We start from the raw sequence: 25927 nt of genomic DNA on the forward strand, positions 1-25927 counted from the left end.
CCTTTTTTTAATTCAAATTATATTGATTTATTAATCTCTAATTGTAAACAAATCTTTTTTGGTTTTAATTTAAATATACTGAGATTTATTAATAATTATTAGGCCTGTAACAACAAACATTTGGTATTCGTTACTCAGTACTGACGATTACTCTTCAATGTTCATATCACATCATTACTCTGTTAAAAGAATAACAGAATGGACATTAAATATAACTCCACATCACACAGAATAAACAATGTGTGGTTCTCCAGACACTGCCTTCATGATCATGTCACCTGGATCAAAGTTGTGACCATTAAACAAAATTTCTTTCAACCCTTGAGAAAACTATATAACAAGATAATATTAAACTTAAAACAAGATAACATTTTTAAAAAAACATTAGAACATCATAGACATTTAGCTAAAAAATTAAATTTCTATTAAAAAATATATTAATGGAATTTGACATTTTTTTTGTCTTCAGTCATTTGACTGGTTTGATGCAAGATTTCCTGTCTAGTGCTAATCATTTCATTTCGGTATACCTCCTACATGCTACATCCCTAACAATTTGTTTTACATATTCCAAAAGTTGCCTACCTGCGCAATTTTTTCCTTCTACCTATCCCTCTTATTAAAGCAACTATTCCAGGATGCCTTAATATGACAAGTCTGTCTCTTCTTTTAACTATATTTTTCCAAATGCTTCTTCTTCATCGATTTCTCGTTAGGGAACAAATAATGAGGAACACCTCATTATTTGTCACTTTATCCATCTGATTTTTAACATTTTCCTATAGCACCACATTTCAAAAGCTTGTAATCTTTTCTTCTCAGGGACTCTGATCGTCCAGGTTTCACCTCCATATAAAGATACACTCCAAACATATACTTTCAAAAATCTTTTTGACATTTAAATTAATTTTTGATGTAAACAAATAATATATAACTGAAGGCTCTTTTCACCTCGGCATTTTATGTCGCTCCTGCTTTGTCCATCTTTAGTAATGCTACTTCCCAAATTACAAAATTCTTCTACCTCCATAATAATCTTTTCTCCTCCTATTTTCACAATCAATGGTCCATCTTTGTTATTTTCACTATATTTCATTACTTTCGTTTTGTTCTTGCTTATTTTCATGCAGTAGTTCTTGTGTAAGACTTCATCCATGCCATTCATTGTTTCTTCTAAATCCTTTTTACTCTCAGCTAGAATTACTATATCATCAGCAAATTGTAGCATCTTTATCTTTTCACCTTGTACTGTTACTCCGAATCTAAATTGTTCTTTAACATCATTAACTGCTAGTTCTATGTAAAGATTAAAAAGTAACTGGGATAGGGAACATTCGGACTCCCTTTGTTACAGCTTCTTTCTTATGTTCTTCAATTATTACTGTTGCTGTTTGCTTCCTGTAAATGTTAGCAATTGTTCTTCTATCTCTGTATTTGAACCCTAATTTTTTTTAAATGTTGAACATTTTATTCCAGCCTACGTTATCGAATGCCTTTTCTAGGACTATACATGCCAAGTATGTTGGTTTGTTTTTCTTTAATTTTCCTTCTACTGTTAATCTGAGGCCTGAAATTGCTTACCTTATCCCTATAATTTTCCTGAAACCAAATTGGTCTTCTCCTAACACTTCTACTTTCCTCTCAATTCTTCTGTATAGAATTCTAGTTAAGATTTTCGATACATGACTAGTTAAACTAATTGTTCTGTATGCTTCACATTTATCTGCTCCTGCTTTCTTTGGTATCATGACTATAACACTTTTTTTGAAGTCTGACGGAACTTCCCCTTTTTCATAAATACTACACACCAGTTTGTATAATCTATCAATCGCTTCCTTACCTGTACTGCACAGTAATTCTACAGGTATTCCGCTCTATTCCAGGAGTCTTTCTGCTATTCAAATCTTTTAATGCTCTCTTAAATTCAGATCTCGTATTGTTTCTCCCATTTCATCCTCTTCAACTTCCTCTTCTTCTATAACACCCAATCTCCAACTATTATTAAATTTTCATCTCCTTTTACGTGTTTAATTGCTTCATCAATTTTTTCGTATACACACTCTACCTCATCATCATCATGGGCGCTTGTAGGCATATAGATGTTAACAATCGTTGTCGGTTTAGGTTTTGATTTTAGGTTTTTTAGGTTTTTCTATCGCTATGCATTTTTAAATACTGTAGTCTCTTCACTATCTTCTTGCTCATTACGAAACCTACTCCTGCCTGCCCATTATTTGAAGCTGAGTTAATTATTCTAAAATCACCTGACCATAAGTTGTTTTCCTCTTCCCACCTAACCTCAATAATTCCTACTACATCTACATTTATCCTGTCCGTTTCCCTCTTTAAATTTTCTAACCTACCAACCTTTTTTAAACTTCTAACATTCCACGCTCCAACTTGTAGAATGTTATTTATTCATTTCCTGTTAATAATAAAGAAAATCCCTACCCGGAGATCCGGGTGGGGACTAGTTTACCTCTGAAATATTTTACCAAGGAAGGCGCCTCCATCATCGCTATATGAAAATGCAGAGAGCTACATTTTCTTGGAAAAAAGCAGCTGCAGTTTTCCATTGCTTTCAGCTGCGCAGTACTCAGAGGACTAATTGATGCTGATATGGCCGTTTAAGTCGTCCTGACTTACGCCCTTAACAACTACTGAAAGAGCTGCTGTCCTCTTTCAGGAATCATTCCTTAGTCTGACTCTCAACAGATACCTCTCTGATATGGTTGCACCTTCGTTCCAGCTACTCTGTCTCACTGAGCACTCAAGCCCTCTCACCAACGGCAAGGTCTCATGATTCATAGAGGGAGGAAGTAATGATATAACTTAATAATACACAATGAATTAATGAAAATCAAGAAAAGCAGATAAGAAACTTACTTTTTCTTTTAAATATTTTCCTTATATTTTAATATTGATTTTTCATTATGACAGTTTTTGTTGATTTTTGTTCAGAGTACAGTTTTTAGGTTTTTTACAGGTGACAACTATATGTTGAAAATAATTATAAATTAATGAAAATTCAGTGATGATCATAGTCATATGAGTAAAATAAATAATTACAGTTCAAAAATAAAATATTTTAGAAAGGCAATTAAAAAATGTTTATTCTTATTTTAAATTTTCTGTTAATAATATATTTCTAGCTAATATTTAAGTGTTCTTCAGATGTTAAATATGTATTGATTAAAAATAATAAATTATCCATATTATGACTCAATTATTAAATTAAAAAAATTATGAATATTAAAAATTTGAATGTTAAGTTATTAACAAAAAGGTATATGAATTATGTAATTTTCAATATAAAAAACTGTAATAATTTTGATAATAAAAATTATTATTTTTTTTTTAATTAACTTCCATTTATTTCGGGTTATTCATTTTAATTTTTTATTTTTTTCAGATCTTATGTTAAAAAGTAAATTAAAATGTAACTTTCCAGTACTAACATTGAGTACATTACAAAATAAGAGTTAGTCAATATGAAATTATTGTTCAAAGTAATTATGAAGAGCTTCTTAAATGGTGTTGCTTATGAAAGTAATAAAAAATATAAAATGGTAAAGCAATAAAATAAGAATAAAAGTCCACTTGTATATTTTACAAAGGGTGAGCGTCAACTTATATTATGTTTATTGTTTAACATAATTTCTTTTTTTTTTCAGGAAATTAATAATTTATTTTCAGGCACATATGAAATGAATGAAATATAAAAACAAATTATTAAATATAAAATTGCTGTTTAAAAGTAATTTCAAAAGAATTAATGGGTGAGTGTCAACATATATAATAATTTTTCGTTTAATAAAATTTCTTTTTTTCAGGATATTAATAATTTTCTTTCAGCTACATCTAAAATGTAATATAAATCAAATTATTAAGATTATAATTAAAAAGTGATTGTGAATGATTAAATATATTAATTATGAATGAAATGAAAAAGAAAGTGAATAAGTTTTTTATTCAGGTTACTAAGTTTTTTCAGATACATCTGCAATTAATATAAAATAAAAACAAATTGTTATTCAAAGTTATATGTAATGATTAAATAAGTTAATATTGAAAGCAGTAAAAGCAATTATGATGCAATACGTTAAATGAGAGTTTTGAGGGAGAGAATGATAGATATAAACAAAGTTTTGTGCATATGTTTCATTGACTGAGAGAAAGCCTTCAATATGGTTAAAAGGGATAAACTAATGGCAGTAAAGAAGGGAAGAGCAGTTATATTGAAGAAAGTGATATTGCATGTTGCCAATACTTATTAATATTTATGGAGACTAACTAATTGTGGAAGCTTTGCAAGACTTACAGGATGGTGATTATCAGGTAGGAGGAGAAGAAATAGACAATTATATATATGCAGATGACCAAGTAATAATGGCTACAACTGAAAGAAGCTGCAACAAATGATGCGTAGTATAAATAAGATAGGAGAAAATACGGCATGAGAATAAACACTGATAAATCCAAAGTAATGAGAATATCGAGGACAACAAAAATTTTTATTCAGGTGAAATAATCGGAATAGGTTGTTAGTTTTAAATACCTTGTAAGCACAATAGTTTGATGGACTGTGGAAATTAGAAATAGAACTGTAAGTGGTAAAATGGCTTTCAGCAAGGTTAGAAATCTGCTTATAACAAAATGTATACCTATTAATCTGTGAGATGTGTGAAAAGTTCTGAAATGTGGCTATGAAGGAAATACTAGGTATCAACTGGAGAAAGTAATTAATAATCAGGTCTTGGCAAATATAAGTGTGAATATGATGAAGGCAATGCAAAGAAAGAATGCTAATGGATAGGCCACATCCTAAGTCATGATTGTATTCAAAAAGTACTAATTGCTGGAATAAGGGGAAGGAGGATAGGAATGTTGGATGATTTGAATGAGAGACATGTATACTATAATTTATAAGAATAAGCTTAGAATGATCATCATTGAAAATGCTGTTTCTTGATATTATATGTCGATAGACAGTTTGAATGTAAAATAAAACCAAATATTTTAGCATAAAATTACCAATCAAAAGTTATTGTGAAAGATTCAGTAAAGATGATAAAAACTAAGGATGATTGTGGTGAGTGATAATGTCTATTAAAGCAACATACTATCATACAATTTGTAAACAATGAAAATTAAAGAAACACGACATACATAAAATGTAATTTTACAAAGTTTCCATAAAGCCGCCATATGTTAGTTTTCGTTGTCAGTTTAATTTGTTTTTTAACCGGGGTGTTTTTCTTGAACGGCACGAATATATAAGTAAAACAGGTATTAAATAAAAAAAACACCCTGTGTAAAAAACAAATAAATATGAAAATTAACATATGGCGCAATATATATACAAGAAAACTTTGTAAAATTACATTTTACGTACGTCGTATTTCTTCAATTCATTGTTTACACGTTATATTAGTAGTAATTCTAAAGTTAGCTTTAATGCGCAGGGGTTGCGCCTAAACGCCGTCCCCAAACTCAATATATATATATTACCATTTGTTAGTTTTCATATTAATTTGTTTTTTCCACAGAGTGTTTTATTTATTTCCTAAAAAAATGCATTAAAAAAATACATAAAATATCTGCATAAAGAACATCTGCAATGTTCAATATGAAGATGGTGAGCATATAGAACATTTAAAACTCGATTAATGACATTTAAAATTTTTGAGAAGTACGTAATTTGTGTTGTAATTGTAACACATTTTTATTATGAAATATATTTATTTGACATTGGGTCATATTTTATGATACAAGCTCCATATTTTACTACAGCCTTCACTTATTTATTTGTTTCTTTTGTCGAATTGTTTTTCGACTTCAACGCGCTGACCGTTTACACAAATATTAAGAATTTGCTTTCTAATTATTATATTTTTGGTTATAATATAATACACCAACAAATTTATTTTCTACTTGAATATTGTTATTATCCCGCTACTTTGCAATTTCACTACCTAAACACCAACACATTTTATTTGACGTGATTTGATTTACTGGTGGGAGATCTGTAGAGCTATAGAAAATTTTTCTATAGTTTTGCGTTATTGTAATAGCATATTATATATTATGCTATGGTTATATAATTTCTATAGTTATGCGCAGGGACAGCGCCTAAACGCCGTCCCCAAACTCAAAAATTGTACACCCGGAGTTTCATCTCACGGAATATACGACGGGCGTGGACCCGGATGCTGCCTTGATGATCACAGCACCCGGTTTAGACTACCCGGATTAGACTACCCGGCTTAGACAACCAACCGGATATTTTACAACAAAAATTTTCGTTCAACCCTAGAAAAAACTACTTGATGTACATTCGAGAAGTTACAATCTAAGATTTAAAAATCATTAGATTATCAATAGAAATTTAACTAAAATATTAAACTGCAATTAAAAAATATATTAATTATGGAAATTTGACATTTAAACCACTAAAATTAAGTAAATTTACTAATATATGTTAAAATAATTTACTCCTTTAAGTAAAATGTAGTTGTGTTATTCTTCGCTAGAGAAACGACAGTACATTGTATAGAAAAATCTGCCCAACTTTTTTCACTTTAAAACTGTTCTAAATTAATTAAGTCGTAATAATAATTTTGATGAAATAAAACTACATATCATCGCAGAAGTAGATTTTCTTAATGAATACAAGTTTTTTCGATAATCGTTGTAATTTCACGTTTTTGAATTCGAAAATGTGAAATTTTGATCCTCTACCCGTTTACGAATCGCGTCGCTAGATAGCAGTTCTTGATAGTGATAGGTAGCGTATATTTGAAATATAAAATTTAAAAGAAATTTAAAGGGATTATACTAGTTTTATTAAAAAGGGAATAAATAAAACCGAAATAAATTGGTAAAATTTTATTCTTGAATTCTATTTGGTAGCACTGGGGTCGTGATATTTCGAAAAATTGTATTTATGGTCCGATTTAGCTCATATTCGGAATATATATGTTACGTGAAAATACATATTTCTGCAAAAAAATGAAAAAAAAATTTTTATTCATGAAGATATCGAGTGCTTTATATGATGAGAATTTTTAAGTTTTTTTTTTTTTTATAAAAAATAAGAAGAATCTTATTAACAGATGAAATAGTTATTGACAAGACTTGATGAATCGATCATTCACCAATCACATGATTTCTGATTTAGTATATTCTTGCTGTGAACAATAAAAATTAAATTTCTCAAAACTTCATTGAAGATGAATAAAGGTTTTTCTGGTATATCTTAAACATTTGTTAGTCAAATAATCAGTTTAATAAATAAAGTTTTTGATATTTCTAATATTTTAATGAATAAAAATACTTTTATGTCTAATTTAATAATTATAAAAGCGGTACTTTGTCATCTTGAAAATTTTATTTTGATTTATATGCACATTTTCATTTTTTTTTCAGCTCGCAGTATTAGCTACATTTTCGCTTCAAGTATTTCGCATACGTATTGCGCAAAGCGATCTTAAAACTTCTCGGTTTCGTATACGAATTCTTGTATAAGCATGATTTAATTCGTAATTCGTCAGTCTGTATATCTTATGAATGTTTTTTTTTAATTGTACTACAGTTGTAGCTTTACATAATGATATTACTACATTATAGTAGATTAATTCTTTTGTTTGATCTGTTCTGTCGTCTATCGTTTATTTCTGTTCAGTTTTATTTGACTAAATTAAATTTTATTTTCGTCGTTTACATTCTGTCATTATGGAAAAGAAAAGGAGCAGATTCTGGAACCTTTTTGGTGAAGAATCAGAAAATAATGCGAAGTGCGACTTGTCTCTCTTCATATTCTGTAAAAGGGTTCAACCAGTCTGTCTGCAACGCGTTGCGTAAAAATTCGCTATCGCTTTGATATTATTTGTACAGCAGATCGAGGGCATAGGACATTTAAAACTCTGTAAATGATATTTTAAATATTTTTGAAAAGTACGTAATTTGACTTGTAATTGTAAAAAATTTGTATTATGAAATATATCTTATCTATTTGAAATCGCGTCCTATTTTTTGATACACGCTCCATATTTACTACATCGTATGTCCTTAGTTATTTGTTTTATATAATCCGAAATTTATCTTCCGCTATCTGTTTTATCTTCATCACGCTGTTATCAAATTATTTAAAACTGGTCGTCTTAATTTTTAGCACGGGGCTTATAAAGCTCTACAAGATTCTGCTGTAAATTTCTCATCTTAAAACCTCATCCTTTATGGATTTCATTTTCGTCCTGTACACCGCGTTTTTTTCTTTCCTTTTTGCTTTTCTCATAGTCGTAATGTTTTTCTGCCTCTGACCTTTTTTACACACAAATTTTAAGAATTTCTTTTCTAATTATTATATTTAGTTTTACACCAACAACTTCATTTTGAATAAAAAATTCTGAATCATTTTTTCTTTTGTAAGCTTATACATTCGTGCCGTTAAATATGATTTGTAATAGAATATTAATTAAATAGACGGTTTCATCACATTTTATTAATATTTTTAAAAGTGGCTGTCTGTTTTGACGTGATTGATTTAGCGGTGGGAGATCTGTAGAGTCTACAACCGTCTTGGTCATAAATACAGATTTTTATAGTTAGCTATAGAAATTTTTCTATAGTTTTGCTTTATTGTAATAGCATATTATAAATATTATGCTATGGTTATATAATTTCTATAGTTATGCGCAGGGACAGCGCCTAAACGCCGTCCCCAAACTCAAAAATTGTAAACCCGGAGTTTCATCTCACGGAATATACGACGGGCGTGGACCCGGATGCTGCCTTGATGATCACAGCACTCGGTTTAGACTACCCGGCTTAGACAACCAATAGTTTTGCTTTATTTTCTTCTATAGTTTTGCTTTATTGTAATAGCATATTATATATTATGCTATTATAATATAGTTATGCTATGGTTATATAATTTCTATAGTTATGCGCAGGGACAGCGCCTAAACGCCGTCCCCAAACTCAAAAATTGTACACCCGGAGTTTCATCTCACGGAATATACGACGGGCGTGGACCCGGATGCTGCCTTGATGATCACAGCACCCGGTTTAGACTACCCGGCTTAGACATCCAATAGTTTTGCTTTATTTTTTTCTATAGTTTTGCTTTATAGTAATAGCATATTATATATTATGCTATTATAATATAGTTATGCTATGGTTATATAATTTCTATAGTTATGCGCAGGGACAGCGCCTAAACGCCGTTCCCAAACTCAAAAATTGTAAACCCGGAGTTTCATCTCACGGAATATACGACGGGCGTGGACCCGGATGCTGCCTTGATGATCACAGCACTCGGTTTAGACTACCCGGCTTAGACAACCAACAGTTTTGCTTTTTTTCTATAGTTTTGCTTTATTGTAATAGCATATTATATATTATGCTATTATAATATAGTTATGCTATGGTTATATAATTTCTATAGTTATGCGCAGGGACAGTGCCTAAACGCCGTCCCCAAACTCAAAAATTGTACACCCGGAGTTTCATCTCACGGAATATACGACGGGCGTGGACCCGGATGCTGCCTTGATGATCACAGCACCCGGTTTAGACTACCCGGCTTAGACAACCAATAGTTTTGCTTTATTGTAATAGCATATTATATATTATGCTATTATAATATAGTTATGCTATGGTTATATAATTTCTATAGTTATGCGCAGGGACAGCGCCTAAACGCCGTTCCCAAACTCAAAAATTGTAAACCCGGAGTTTCATCTCACGGAATATACGACGGGCGTGGACCCGGATGCTGCCTTGATGATCACAGCACCCGGTTTAGACTACCCGGCTTAGACAACCAATAGTTTTGCTTTTTTTCTATAGTTTTGCTTTATTGTAATAGCATATTATATATTATGCTATTATAATATAGTTATGCTATGGTTATATAATTTCTATAGTTATGCGCAGGGACAGCGCATAAACGCCGTTCCCAAACTCAAAAATTGTAAACCCGGAGTTTCATCTCACGGAATATACGACGGGCGTGGACCCGGATGCTGCCTTGATGATCACAGCACTCGATTTAGACTACCCGGCTTAGACAACCAATAGTTTTGCTTTTTTTCTATAGTTTTGCTTTATTGTAATAGCATATTATATATTATGCTATTATAATATAGTTATGCTATGGTTATATAATTATGCTATGGTTATATAATTTCTATAGTTATGCGCAGGGACAGTGCCTAAACGCCGTCCCCAAACTCAAAAATTGTACACCCGGAGTTTCATCTCACGGAATATACGACGGGCGTGGACCCGGATGCTGCCTTGATGATCACAGCACCCGGTTTAGACTACCCGGCTTAGACAACCAATAGTTTTGCTTTTTTTCTATAGTTTTGCTTTATTGTAATAGCATATTATATATTATGCTATTATAATATAGTTATGCTATGGTTATATAATTTCTATAGTTATGCGCAGGGACAGCGCATAAACGCCGTTCCCAAACTCAAAAATTGTAAACCCGGAGTTTCATCTCACGGAATATACGACGGGCGTGGACCCGGATGCTGCCTTGATGATCACAGCACTCGATTTAGACTACCCGGCTTAGACAACCAATAGTTTTGCTTTTTTTCTATAGTTTTGCTTTATTGTAATAGCATATTATATATTATGCTATTATAATATAATTATGCTATGGTTATATAATTTCTATAGTTATGCGCAGGGACAGTGCCTAAACGCCGTCCCCAAACTCAAAAATTGTACACCCGGAGTTTCATCTCACGGAATATACGACGGGCGTGGACCCGGATGCTGCCTTGATGATCACAGCACCCGGTTTAGACTACCCGGCTTAGACAACCAATAGTTTTGCTTTATTTTTTTCTATAGTTTTGCTTTATTGTAATAGCATATTATATATTATGCTATTATAATATAGTTATGCTATTGTTATATAATTTCTATAGTTATGCGCAGGGACAGCGCCTAAACGCCGTCCCCAAACTCAAAAATTGTACTCCCGGAGTTTCATCTCACGGAATATACGACGGGCGTGGACCCGGATGCTGCCTTGATGATCACAGCCCCCGGTTTAGACTACCCGGCTTAGACAACCAATAGTTTTGCTTTTTTTCTATAGTTTTGCTTTATTGTAATAGCATATTATATATTATGCTATTATAATATAGTTATGCTATGGTTATATAATTTCTATAGTTATGCGCAGGGACAGCGCCTAAACGCCGTTCCCAAACTCAAAAATTGTAAACCCGGAGTTTCATCTCACGGAATATACGACGGGCGTGGACCCGGATGCTGCCTTGATGATCACAGCACCTGGTTTAGACTACCCGGCTTAGACAACCAATAGTTTAGCTTTTTTTCTATAGTTTTGCTTTATTGTAATAGCATATTATATATTATGCTATTATAATATAGTTATGCTATGGTTATATAATTTCTATAGTTATGCGCAGGGACAGCGCATAAACGCCGTTCCCAAACTCAAAAATTGTAAACCCGGAGTTTCATCTCACGGAATATACGACGGGCGTGGACCCGGATGCTGCCTTGATGATCACAGCACCTGGTTTAGACTACCCGGCTTAGACAACCAATAGTTTAGCTTTTTTTCTATAGTTTTGCTTTATTGTAATAGCATATTATATATTATGCTATTATAATATAGTTATGCTATGGTTATATAATTTCTATAGTTATGCGCAGGGACAGCGCCTAAACGCCGTTCCCAAACTCAAAAATTGTAAACCCGGAGTTTCATCTCACGGAATATACGACGGGCGTGGACCCGGATGCTGCCTTGATGATCACAGCACCTGGTTTAGACTACCCGGCTTAGACAACCAGTAGTTTTGCTTTTTTTCTATAGTTTTGCTTTATTTAGCATATTATATATTATGCTATTATAATATAGTTATGCTATGGTTATATAATTTCTATATATGCGCAGGGACAGCGCCTAAACGCCGTTCCCAAACTCAAAAATTGTAAACCCGGAGTTTCATCTCACGGAATATACGACGGGCGTGGACCCGGATGCTGCCTTGATGATCACAGCACCCGGTTTAGACTACCCGGCTTAGACAACCAATAGTTTTGCTTTATTTTCTTCTATAGTTTTGCTTTATTGTAATAGCATATTATATATTATGCTATTATAATATAGTTATGCTATGGTTATATAATTTCTATAGTTATGCGCAGGGACAGCGCCTAAACGCCGTTCCCAAACTCAAAAATTGTAAACCCGGAGTTTCATCTCACGGAATATACGACGGGCGTGGACCCGGATGCTGCCTTGATGATCGCAGCACCCGGTTTAGACTACCCGGCTTAGACAACCAATAGTTTTGCTTTATTTTCTTCTATAGTTTTGCTTTATTGTAATAGCATATTATATATTATGCTATTATAATATAGTTATGCTATGGTTATATAATTTCTATAGTTATGCGCAGGGACAGCGCCTAAACGCCGTTCCCAAACTCAAAAATTGTAAACCCGGAGTTTCATCTCACGGAATATACGACGGGCGTGGACCCGGATGCTGCCTTGATGATCGCAGCACCCGGTTTAGACTACCCGGCTTAGACAACCAATAGTTTTGCTTTATTTTCTTCTATAGTTTTGCTTTATTGTAATAGCATATTATATATTATGCTATTATAATATAGTTATGCTATGGTTATATAATTTCTATAGTTATGCGCAGGGACAGCGCCTAAACGCCGTTCCCAAACTCAAAAATTGTAAACCCGGAGTTTCATCTCACGGAATATACGACGGGCGTGGACCCGGATGCTGCCTTGATGATCGCAGCACCCGGTTTAGACTACCCGGCTTAGACAACCAATAGTTTTGCTTTATTTTCTTCTATAGTTTTGCTTTATTGTAATAGCATATTATATATTATGCTATTATAATATAGTTATGCTATGGTTATATAATTTCTATAGTTATGCGCAGGGACAGCGCATAAACGCCGTTCCCAAACTCAAAAATTGTAAACCCGGAGTTTCATCTCACGGAATATACGACGGGCGTGGACCCGGATGCTGCCTTGATGATCACAGCACCCGGTTTAGACTACCCGGCTTAGACAACCAATAGTTTTGCTTTATTTTCTTCTATAGTTTTGCTTTATTGTAATAGCATATTATGTATTATGCTATTATAATATAGTTATGCTATGGTTATATAATTTCTATAGTTATGCGCAGGGACAGCGCCTAAACGCCGTCCCCAAACTCAAAAATTGTAAACCCGGAGTTTCATCTCACGGAATATACGACGGGCGTGGACCCGGATGCTGCCTTGATGATCACAGCACCCGGTTTAGACTACCCGGCTTAGACAACCAATAGTTTTGCTTTTTTTCTATAGTTTTGCTTTATTGTAATAGAAAATTATATATTATGATATTGTAATATAATTTCTATTTTCTATAGTTATGCACTCAAAAATTGTACACCCGGAGTTTCATCTCACAGAATATACGGCGGGCGTGGTCCCGGATGCTGCTTTGATAATCAAAGCACCCGGTTAACGAGACAACTTAACCCCATTACACTAAAGAAAAAGTATTCTTTCAACCCTGGAAAAAACTACCTAACTTACATTTGAGAAGTTACAATCTAAGATTTAGAAATCATTAGATTATCAATAGATATTTAGCTGAAACATTAAACTGCTATTAAAAATATATTAATTAATGAAATTTGACATTTAAACTACTAAAATTAAGTAAATTTACTAATATATGTTAAAATAATTTACTCCTTTAAGTAAAATGTAGTTGTGTTATTCTTTGCTAGAGAAACGGCATTACATAGTTTAACGACAGTATATTGTATAGACAAATCTGCCCAACCTTTTTTCAGTTTAAAACTGTTTTAAATTAATCAAATCGTAATAATAATAGTAATTTTGATGAAATAAAGCTACATATCATCGCAGAAATAAATTTTCTTAAAGAATACAGGTTTTTTCGATAAATATGTAATAAATTTCGATAAATATTTGTAATTTCAAATTTTTTATCTTCTAACCCGTTTACGAATCGCGTCGCTAGATAGCAGTTCTTGATAATGACGCGTAGCGTTTACTTGAAATGTAAAATTTAAAAGAAAAATTTTAAAGAGATTATACTAGTTTTATTAAAAAAGGAATAAATAAAACAGAAATAAATTGGTAAAATTTTTATGGTGGCATTGGGGATCGTGATATTTCGAAAAATTGTATTTATGGTCCGATTTTAGTACATACTCGGAATATATATGTTAACGTAAAAATACATATTTCTGCAACAAATAAAAAATCAAATATTTATTCATTAAGATCGTGTGCTTTATTTGATGAGAATTTTGAAATTGTTTTTTTCATAAAAATAAGAAGAATCTTATTATTAACAGATGGAATAGTTATTGATAAGACTTGATGAATCGATCATTCACAAATTACATGATATCTGATATTACATGAAGTATATTGTTGCTGTGAACACTCAAAACTTCATTGAAGATGAACTGACTTTTTTCTGGTATATCTTAGACATTTGTTAGTCAAATATTTAGTCGTATAAAAAGAATAAAGTTTTTGATATTTCTAATATTTTAATGAATAAAAATAATTTTGTGTCTAATTTAAAAATTAGATAAGCGTTAATTTATTATCTTGAAAGTTATATTTTGATTTATATGCACATTTTCATTTGTTTTTTCAGCTCGCGTATTAGCTACATTTTCGCTTCAAGTATTTCGTATTCGTATTCCGCAAAGCGGCCGTAAAACTTCTCGGTTTCGTATACGAATTGTTGTTGATTTTGCTTAAACTACAGTTTAAGCAAAATGTAAAATTTGCTGAAAATGCATATTTTAAGCAGATTCTCCTTGAAGCATTGATATTTCCCTCCAGTATCTTCAAAATTTACTCTTGTTGAAGCATTCTAAGTTTATTCACCTGTTATTTTTATTTTTGATATATTGCTAAGGAATTTTAAGTGAATAATAATCTATTTTGAAAAGAGAACGATTTTCTCACTACTACTTTACATCATGATGACGTGAAGATATTATCAATAATCTAGAACTAACGTAAATGTATATAAATCTGTTTTAGGTGTTTGAAGAAAACAATTTTGAATTTTTTCTTTAGTTTGATAAATTTAGTTTATAATACTACAATAATTTAGTTTTACACTTAGATATTAAAACGGATAGTTTAAAGAAAAATAACAAGTTATACATAAAATGGAAATTCATTCTATAGGAAAACTGTTGATCATTCAAATAAAATTAGCCGAAAACGATGCAGTATGTTTACGCAAAATAAATGAAGCTAGAGGAATATAAAAAAGTGTCTAATGATGCTTGCAAACTATTCCGGAAAAAATATAAAGTGTGGATAAATTCTAAATGGCAATAATGATAATAATTGATATTTAATATATTCTATTTATAAATGATAATTTTATTGACCTTATCAAAATATCCCATTGTTATTTTAAAGTAAATAAATTAGTGTTTACAATTTCAATGATTTAATTCGTAATTCGCCAGTCTGTATATTTCTTATGAATTTTTTTTAAATGTACCACAACTGTTAGTTCTTTTATTTGTTTGATCTGTTCTGTCTACCGTTTCATTTCTATTCAGTTCTATTTGGTTAAATTAAATTCTATTTTCGTCGTTTTCATTCTGTCATTATGGAAAAGAAATGGAGCAGATTCTGGAACCTTTTTAGTGAAGAATCGTATAAGGCGAAGTGCGACTTGTGTTTCTCTTCATATTCTGTAAAAGGGATCCAACCACCTATTTAAAAAAAACAGCTGCAGTAACTTCTGTAATAGAAGACTGTCTGCAACATGTTGCGTAAAAATTCGCTTATCGCCTTGATTATTATTTGTACAGCTGATAGAGAGCATAGAACATTTAAAACTCGATGATATTTTAAATATTTTTGAAAAGTATTTAATTTGTCTTGTAATGGTAACACATTTTTATTACCATATATTTATTTGAAATCGGGTCATATTTTTTTGATACACGCCCCATATTTTGCTACATCCTAGTTATTTGTTTTATATTATCCGAAATTTATCTGTAGAGAACTACATCACGCTGTTATCAAATTAATTTAAACTGGTCGTCTTAATTTTGGGCACGGAGCTATAGAGCTCTACAAGATTCTGCTGTAAACTTCTCACCTTAAAACCTCATCCTTTATACTTATGGATTTTATCTTCGTCCTGTAATACCGCGTTTATTTCTTTCCTTTTTGCTTTTATTATAGTCGTATGTTTTTCTACCTCAACGCGCTGAACGTTTACATGAATATTAAGAATTTGCTTTCTAATTATTATATTTGATTATAATACACCAACAAATTTATTTTCTACTTGAATACTTTACTTGTTATTTTATACGATACTTTGCAATTTCACTACCTAAACACAAACACATTTTATTAAATTTTCAGAAAAATTGGTTTCTGCTTTTTTGTATGAATCATTTTTTCTCTTGCGTCTTGTATGAATCATTTTACGTTCGTGCCGTTAAATATGATTTGTAATAGATTATTTTATTAATAGACGCTTTAATCATCACATTTTATTAATATTGAAAAGTGGCTGTCTGTGTATGTATATTTTGACGTGATTGATTTACTGGTGGGAGATCTGTAGTCTACATCATCTATCTTGGTCATAAATGCAGATTTTTATAGTTAGCTATTAGAAATTTTTCTATAGTTTTGCTTTATTGTAATAGCATATTATATTATATTATATTATTATGCTATTATAATATAACTATGCTATGGTAGGTAATATAATTTCTATAATTATGCGCAATTTCGTAGTTGTCCCCTTACTCAAAAATTGTACACCCGGAGTTTCATCTCACGGAATATACGACGGGCGTGGTCCCGGATGCTGCCTTGATGATCGCAGCACCCGGTGTGAGTTAGAGACCCAAAAAGACGCATTTTACAACGAAAATTTTCATTCAACCCTAGAAAAAACTACTTAATTTACATTCGAGAAGTTGCAATCTAAGATTTAAAAATCATTAGCTTATCAATAGAAATTTAGCTAAATTACTAAAATTGCTATTAAAAATTATATTAATTATTGAAATTTGACATTTAAACCACTAAAATTAAGTAAATTTACTAATATATGTTAAAATAATTTACTCCTTTAAGTAAAATGTAGTTGTGTTATTCTTTGCTAGAGAAACGATAGTACATAGTTTAACGACAGTACATTGTATAGAAAAATCTGCCCGACCTTGTTTCAGTTAAAATTAATCAAGTCGTAATAATAATTTTGATGAAATAAAACTACGTATCATCGCAGAAGTAGATTTTCTTAATGAATACAAGTTTTTTCGATAAATATGGGATAATCTTTGTAATTTCACGTTTTTTAATTTGAAAATGTGAAATTTTGATCCTCTAACCCGTTTACGAATCGCGTCGCTAGATAGCAGTTCTTGATAATGATAAAACGTTTACGCTACGTTTTACGTAGCGTTTACTTGAAATGTAAAATATAAAGAGATTATACTAGTTTTATTAAAAAAGGAATAAATAAAACAGAAATAAATTGGTAAAATCTTTATTCTACAGTTAGAACTATTTGGTGGCACTGGGGTCATGATATTTCGAAAAATTGTATTTTTGAAATATAAAAAAATTGAATACTCGGAATATATATGTTACGTGAAAATACATATTTCTGCCAAAAAAAAAAAATGAAAAACAGAAATAAATTGGTAAAAACTTTTATTCTACAGTTAGAACGTACTATTTGGTGCCACTGCGGGTCGTGATAATTCGAAAAATTGTATTTATAGTCCGATTTAGTACATACTCGGAATATACATGTTACGTGAAAATACATATTTCTGCAAAAAAAAAAAGAAGAAAATTCTTTATTCATGAAAATCGAGTGCTTTATTTGTAGAGAATTTTGAAGTTGTTTTTTTTATAAAAATAAGAAGAATCTTACTAACAGATGAAAAATAGCTATTGACAAGACATGATGAATCGATCATTCACCAATCACGTGATTTCTGTTTTAGTATATTCTTGCTGTGAACACTCTAAATATTTAATTTCTCAAAACTTCATTGAAGATGAAGTGAGTTTTTCTGGTGTATCAGTCAAATAATTAGTCGTATAAGAAGAATAAAGTTTTTGATATTTCTAATATTTTAACGAAGAAAAATACTTTTGTGTCTAATTTAAAAATTAGAAAAGCGTTAATTTATCATCTTGAAAATTATATTTTGATTTATATGCACATTTTCATTTGTTTTTTTAGCTCGCAATATTAGCTTCAAGTATTTCGTATACGTATTTCGTAAAGCGGCCGTAAAACTTCTCGGTTTCGTGTAAGAATTCTTGTCTAAGCAAAATAATCAATGCATATTTTCAGCAGATTCTCCTTGAAACATTGATATTTTCCTCCAGTACTTCAAAATGATTCTTGTTGGAGCATTCTACGTTTATTCATCTGTTATTTTTATTTTTGATTTATTGATAAGGAATTTTAAGTGAATAATAATCTATTTTGAAAATAGAGAACAATTTTCTCACTACTACCTTACATTATGTTGACGTGAAGAAATTCTCAATAATCTAGAACTAACGAAAATGTATATATATGTTTTAGGTGTTTGATAAATTTAGTTTATCATACTACAATAATTTAGTTTTACACTCTGATATTAAAACGGATAGTTTAAAAAAATAACAAGTTAAGTCTCCAAGATTTAATTAATAATTTTAGTGGAAAACTCATGTAGAAAGTAGATGTACTGTATGTGGAAACACAGATTTAATACATAAAATAGAAATTCATTCTTTAGGAAAACTGTTGATCATACAAATAAAATTAATAGAAAACGACGCAGTATGTTTACACAAAATAAATGAAACTAGAGGAACACAAAAAAGTGTCTAATGATGCTTGCAAACTATTCCGGAAAAAAATATAAAGTTTGGATAAATTCTAAATGGCATAATGATAATAATGGATATTTAATATATTCTATTTATAAATGATGATTTTATTGACATTATCAAAATATCCCATTGTTATTTTAAAATAAATAAATTAGTGTTTACCTTTTCCATGATTTAATTCGTAATTCGTCAGTCTGTATTTCTTATGATTTTTTTTTAAAATGTACCACAGTTGTAGTTTTACATAAATTTTATTACTACATTAGAGTAGATTCATTCTTTTGTTTGATCTGTTCTGTCGTCTACCGTTTCATTTCTATTCAGTTTTATTTGATTAAATTAAATTTTATTTTCGTCGTTTTCATTCTGTCATTATGGAAAAGAAAAGGAGCAGATTCTGGAACCTTTTTACTGAAGAACCGGAAAATAAGGCGAAGTGCGACTTGTGTTTCTCTTCATATTTTGTAAAAGGGGTCCAACCATCTATTTAAAAAAATACAGCTGCGGTAACTTCTGTAATAGAAGACAGTCTGCAACGTGTTGCGTAATGCGTAAAAATTCGCTTATCGCCTTGATATTATTTGTACAGCTGATAGAGAGCATAGAACATTTAAAACTCGGTAAATGATATTTTAAATATTTTTGAAAAGTACGTAATTTGTCTTGTAACGGTAACACATTTTTATTATGAAATATATTTGAAATCGGGTCATTTTTTTTGATACACGCACCATCTTTTGCTACATCCTAGTTATTTGTTTTATATTATCCGAAAACTTTATTATTTTTCTCTATCGGTTTTATTCTCTACATCACGCTGTTATCAAATTAATTTAAACTGGTTGTCTTAATTTTGGGCACGGAGCTTATAGAAGTCTACATGATTCTGCTGTAAATTTCTAATCTTAAAATCTCATATCCTTTATTACTTTGTGGATTTTCATCTCCGTCCTGCATCACCGCGTTTATTTCCTTCTTTTTTGCTTTTCTTATTAGTCGAATGTTTTTCAACCTCAACGCGCGGACCTGACCGTTTACACAAATATTAAGCATTTCCTTTCTAATTATTATATTTGGTTATGCACCAAAAAATTTATTTTCTACATGTCTTTATCCCGCTACTTTGCAATTTCACTACCTAAAAACAAACACACATTTTATTAAATTTTATTATTTAAAAATTTCTGAATATTTTTCTCTTTGTAGCTAGCTGCTATACATTCGTGCCGTTAAATATGATTTGTAATAGATTATTAATTAATAGACGGTTTAATCACATTTTATTAATATTTTTAAAAGTGGCTGTCTGTGTCTGTCTGTGTATGTATGTTTTGACGTGATTGATTTACTGGTGGGAGATCTGTAGAGTCTACATCTATCTTGGTCATAAATGCAGATTTTTATAGTTAGCTATAGAAATTTTTCTATAGTTTTGCTTTATTGTAATAGCATATTATATAGTTATGCAAATTCTATACAATTTCTATAGTTATGCGCAGGGACAGCGTCGAAACCCCATCCCCAAACTCAAAAATTGTACACCCCGAGTTTCATCTCACGGAATATACGACGGGCGTGATCCCAGATGCTGCCTTGATGATCGCAGCACCCGGTGTGAGTTAGACACCCAAAAAGACGCATTTTACAACGAAAATTTTCATTCAACCCTAGAAAAAACTACTTAACTTACATTCGAGAAGTTACAAAATTGCTATTAAAAAATATATTAATTATTGAAATTTGACATTTAAACCACTAAAATTAAGTAAATTTACTAATATATGTTAAAATAATTTACTCCTTTAAGTAAAATGTTGTTGTGTTATTCTTTGCTAGAGAAACGACAGTAGATTGTAAAGAAAAATCTGCCCAACTTTTTTCAGTTTAAAACTGTTTTAAATTAATCAAGTCGTAATTATAATTTTGATGAAATAAAACTACGTATCATCGCAGAAGTAGATTTTCTTAATGAATACAAGTGTTTTCGATAAATATGGGATAATCTTTGTAATTTCACATTTTTTAATTTGAAAACGTGAAATTTTGATCCTCTACCCGTTTACGAATCGCGTCGCTAGATAGCAGTTCTTGATAGTGCTAGGCAGCGTATACTTGAAATATATAATTTAAAAGAAATTTAAAGGAAAATTTTAATTGGATTACACTAGTTTTATTAAAAAAGGAATAAATAAAACAGAAATAAATTGGTAAAATTTTATTCTACAGTTAGATCTATTTGGTAGCACTGGGGTCGTGATATTTCGAAAAATTGTATTTATGATCCGATTTAGTTCATATTCGGAATACATATAAGTTATGTGAAAATACATATTTCTGCAAAAAAATGAAAAAAAGATTTTTATTCATGAAGATCGAGTGCTTTATTTGAAGAGAATTTTGAAGTTGTCTTGAATAAGAAAAGCTTGTCTTTGAAGAGTTTACCTTTATCTTGTGAGCCAAAAGATCCACAAAAATTAAATTTTACGGTTTAAGAGCTTATTTTTTCAATTTTATTCTTGTAAACTGTAGTTTTTTGTACCAGGAAAATATGTAAGGATACTGGAAATATGTGTTTAAAGAATACCTTGTTTTGGCAGTTTTCCCAACACTGCAATTCATATCTTCATTAAGGGATTAAAGCCAATCGCAGTTGTTTTCTGAGGCAGTTGTCGATAGGATTTCGGCCAGACAAGAATGGAACCCGGATGACTTCTTGTCAGTACTACAGAAAGGATGTACTAGACTCAAACCTAGACCTGACCGGACTAGAAAAAACGCTTACTGGTGGTCTAATGAAATCGCGGCCCTAAGAGCTTCAACACAAGCAGCCAGAAGGAAGCTCCAAAGAATGAAACGCAAATGGCAGAAAAGAGCGAGAAAGGAATTATGTGCGGCTATAAAATCTTCCAAGCGCGAAGCCTGGGAGAGAATGATGGAAGAGTTGAATAATGACCCTTGGGGGAGGGCATACCGGATACTGATGTAGAAATTCGGTGCACCCCTCCCACTGTTATTAAGGGCGCAGGTGCGGAAAGCTATCTCGGATCTTTTCCTGACGGAAGAAGTTAATCGGACCGCTGTCATATGTAACGAGTAAAGACATTTCTCCATACATTAACTGCGCTGCGCGATCACTCATATCAGCACTAAGAAAAATCCATGGGCGAGATGGCGTGGTGGACCTACTTCTCAAAGGTCTTTCGGAAAATTCACCCTTGGTTGGTACTAGAGGCTCTAAACAAAGCTCATTCAGGTTCATTCCTCAATCAAAGTCGACTGACCGTGCCCTGACTTATCGGCCGATTTGTTTTCTGCCCACTTTCGAGCTATAAGTCGTGTGAGCAGATGGTTAAGGTAACAAGGAATGTATCTTGAGCCCAGAAAGATCCAGGTGCTCGCAGTAGTTGTTGTACGGGGCAGAATTCTATGGATCAACATTTTGGTAGACGGTCACCAAGTAGAAATGATGCCGTTTGTGAAATACTTAGGTGTATGGTTTGAAAAGTCGGAATTATACCAAAAGCACCTTCAGAAAATTTCGGATAAGGCAGGGAAAGTATCAACTCCCTCGGACGGCTGTTGGGTGGCACATGTCTGCGGGGACCTCGGTGGTTCTTTATGTGGTCCCCGCTTGGTTTTCTGCTTTCGATAGCCAGAAAAATGTGAGGAAGTTAAACGCACTCCAAAGAAGAGCGAACTTGGAAATCATTACAGCGTATCGCGGTTTTCACCGTGGCAGTGGGAGTCCTAGCGGGGGTCCCAACGATTCAACTATTGGCCCTCCAACGAAAGCGTATGTATGAAGGAATGGACAAAGAAGGGGCTGGCGAACTTTTAATCCGAGAATGGCAAGAAATATGGGAAAGGCGCCTGGACGCGTCGCTTGATAGGCAAACTGGGGCCATGGCTGGTGAGAGAGCATGGGGTGATGGAACATTATATATCCCAGCTCCTCTTCGGTCATGGAGTATTTAGTGACTATTTAAGTAAATTCCGAAGAAAAGTTAACCAACTGTGTGTATTATGGGCTTTTGGACTCTGTTCAGCATGCTTTCGATGAATGTCCATGATGGGAGGAAACCAGGGAGAGGACACATCTGAAGGACGTCTCCCCTGATACTATTGTCATTCGTGCTCCGAGGCTCAGAAGAATGGAAGACGATTGAAAAACTGGCGAGGGACATTCTAACAGAAGACGAACACTATAGTTGGTAAACAAAAAACGAAAAAACACTGAGTCCCGGTCGCTGAGGAGGGCCCAGGAACGAAAAGTCGGGCCTGGCTACCCCCCTTCTGGCGATTAGAGGCAGGCAAATGGGGAACAGAAATACATTAAGAAGAAAAAGATCCAACCGGTGGGCCTACTTGCCATTCCAGATATTATGCCAGCTTAGGTGAGTAGTGGAGAAAAAAAATTAATTACCTCCTATGGACTTAAATTGAGAATTAACAGCCAGTGTAACAGATTTACACATGACAAAAAGTTAGACGATGACATTTTGTAATTGAAAAAGCTCATCAGCCAGCTGAAAAGCAATGTGCAAAAAAAGGTTGTATGGGACCAAGCACATACTAACTAAACCAAAGAAGACAAGAAAAATGTTATGTTTTCAGATAGATTCATATTTCAGATAGATAGATAGATTTCAGATAGAAAAATCATAAAATAAAAATACATCACTGGCTCATATCCAACATTCAGTTAAAAATTTCCAGAATAAAGTGTTTTGGGGTTGTTTCACAATTGAAGATTCTTTTTCATTACTTCCAGCAAAAGATATGATTATTTGAAAATTCTGAAGGACACAACTTCAAAACAATTTCCTCCAAGCCAATGTTCCAACAAGATTTGGCACCACACCATACTGTTAAAAAAGTGGAAAAATTTTTCAATGAATGAAACATTAAAGCAGCCCGCGGCCAGGCATCTTTCCACAATTAAAACCAACTGAAAATCTTTGGACAATAGTAAAAAAAAACTCAAAAATGAATTGTACCAGATAAATTTACTTATTAAAGCTTGACTTTATTAAAAAATTGACTTCATTTAATATTGGTATCGTTTCATGATGAAGAAATCAAAAAAATGTGTACTACACTTGTTGAATCCATGCCAAATTGTGTACATGAAGTGATTAAGAACAAAGAAGATATTAATTACTAGATATTCTCAAATTAAATAGTCTCAAATTGTACAAGTATGAATTTTTTTCTAAATAAAGTTACTTTTTATTAAATAACATCTGTGTTCATATTAATTTGCATTGTTCTGGAGAACAGTTTGTCAGATCTGATGACTGTCAATCATGAGAACTATCATTAAAATTTAAACATATTTAAATCCTGGAGTCTCTTAACTGTGGAGTTTTATGCCATTCAGGATCTTTTTCATTACATTATTTTCATTGCCATCAAATGAACAGGAGTACTGAAGCCATACTTATTTGCATTTTCTGACCATTTTTCCTGTAAACAAGTGAAACAAAATTCGCAGTTTTATAATATAAATATTAAGAAATTTGAACCTAAGATAGTTAAAAATGCTGCTTTTATTCCATTAATTTTTATTCAGATATTCTATCAAAATCTTCTTTGTAACCAGGTTAAGGCAAAAGTCCCTTTTCTGAAATCAGTAGTAGTCAAAACCTAGGCTTGAAAAAAATTAAATAACTTCACTCTTTATATATTAATATAGTTGAAGTAGATGCTCAAAGATATGTCATTATAAATCAAATATAAACGAAACAAACTTATCACACTTTTATCAGTTATACAAATAATCTAATTCATTCGTTCAGTAAAAAAGCTCTCAGGTTTGAAATATTAGTAATGAAACTAAAAATAACTTCAGTCCTTATTCTTTAATAAAAATAAAAATGTTATCTTTCTTTCAGTGAACATAATCTTCACAAAACACCATGCTTCATTTAGCATTGTTTTCAAAAATTTACTGTTACTTATTCAGCTAAAGTGACCATAACTTGATTAAATACCTGTAATACAATATATAAAACAATGGTATTTCTTTACTATTGTTAATACTTGGTGAGTAGACCATGTACAATTCATTACATAACGCTGTAAGAAAATGCCATTATACTAACTACATCAACATTAATCAGATGAGGATGCTTTTTCAGAAAAATTTCTTTTTTCAGATTAATAATTTCTTTTAAGTCTAATACATTCCAAACCAGACTAGTCTCATAATACAACTCTGTTATATAATATTTCTTACATACATTTCCTTTTCCTTTTCAAATGGAAAAATTCCCAAATGTGACTTGTTTCGTTTACCTCCTACCTTCCAATCTTGCCAGATGGCCATCTACACTTCCACTTCAATTTCTTAATTACTTAATTCTTAAGTACTACATCTGCCATTATAGTGTGTTGCTGTATCTTTTCACAATTAATTCCACTTTTCCTTTTCATACCAAGCATACTTCATTCATTGATCAGTTTTTTGTATGGATTTCTTAAGCAAAGTCTAAGTTTGTGAGACAAGGTGTTGCATAACATAATAATTTACCTTTTTTTACATACTGTTCAACCACCTGGTTGTTTTTCATAATGAATTTAAGGAACCAATATTTTTTTTTAAAGCAGCTGCTATCCTTCTTTTGATTTCCTTTCTTGTTCTGACCTCAAAGTTCACCAGTTGCCTTAAATAGATTGTTCATTTACCCAATACAGTTTTTTCTAGCAGTTTTAATTCTTTCTTAACTTCACTTGTTAGAATTTTTTTCCCATTGTTTATTAAAACAATGCTGCCTGACCTTGTTTTTCCAATTCATTCAAAATTTCTTTTAACATTTCTGAAGATGAAGCTAATAGTACCAGATCATATGCAAGCCTTATATTTGGCAATCTTTTATCGCTAATATTAATTCCAATTTTTTTCTTTCCATTTTAGTAGATTTCAAAAAACAAAGATTTCAAAAACAAAGTT

This window comes from Lycorma delicatula, chromosome 7, assembly GCF_047948215.1.
Source record: "Lycorma delicatula isolate Av1 chromosome 7, ASM4794821v1, whole genome shotgun sequence".
NCBI lineage: Eukaryota > Metazoa > Arthropoda > Insecta > Hemiptera > Fulgoridae > Lycorma > Lycorma delicatula.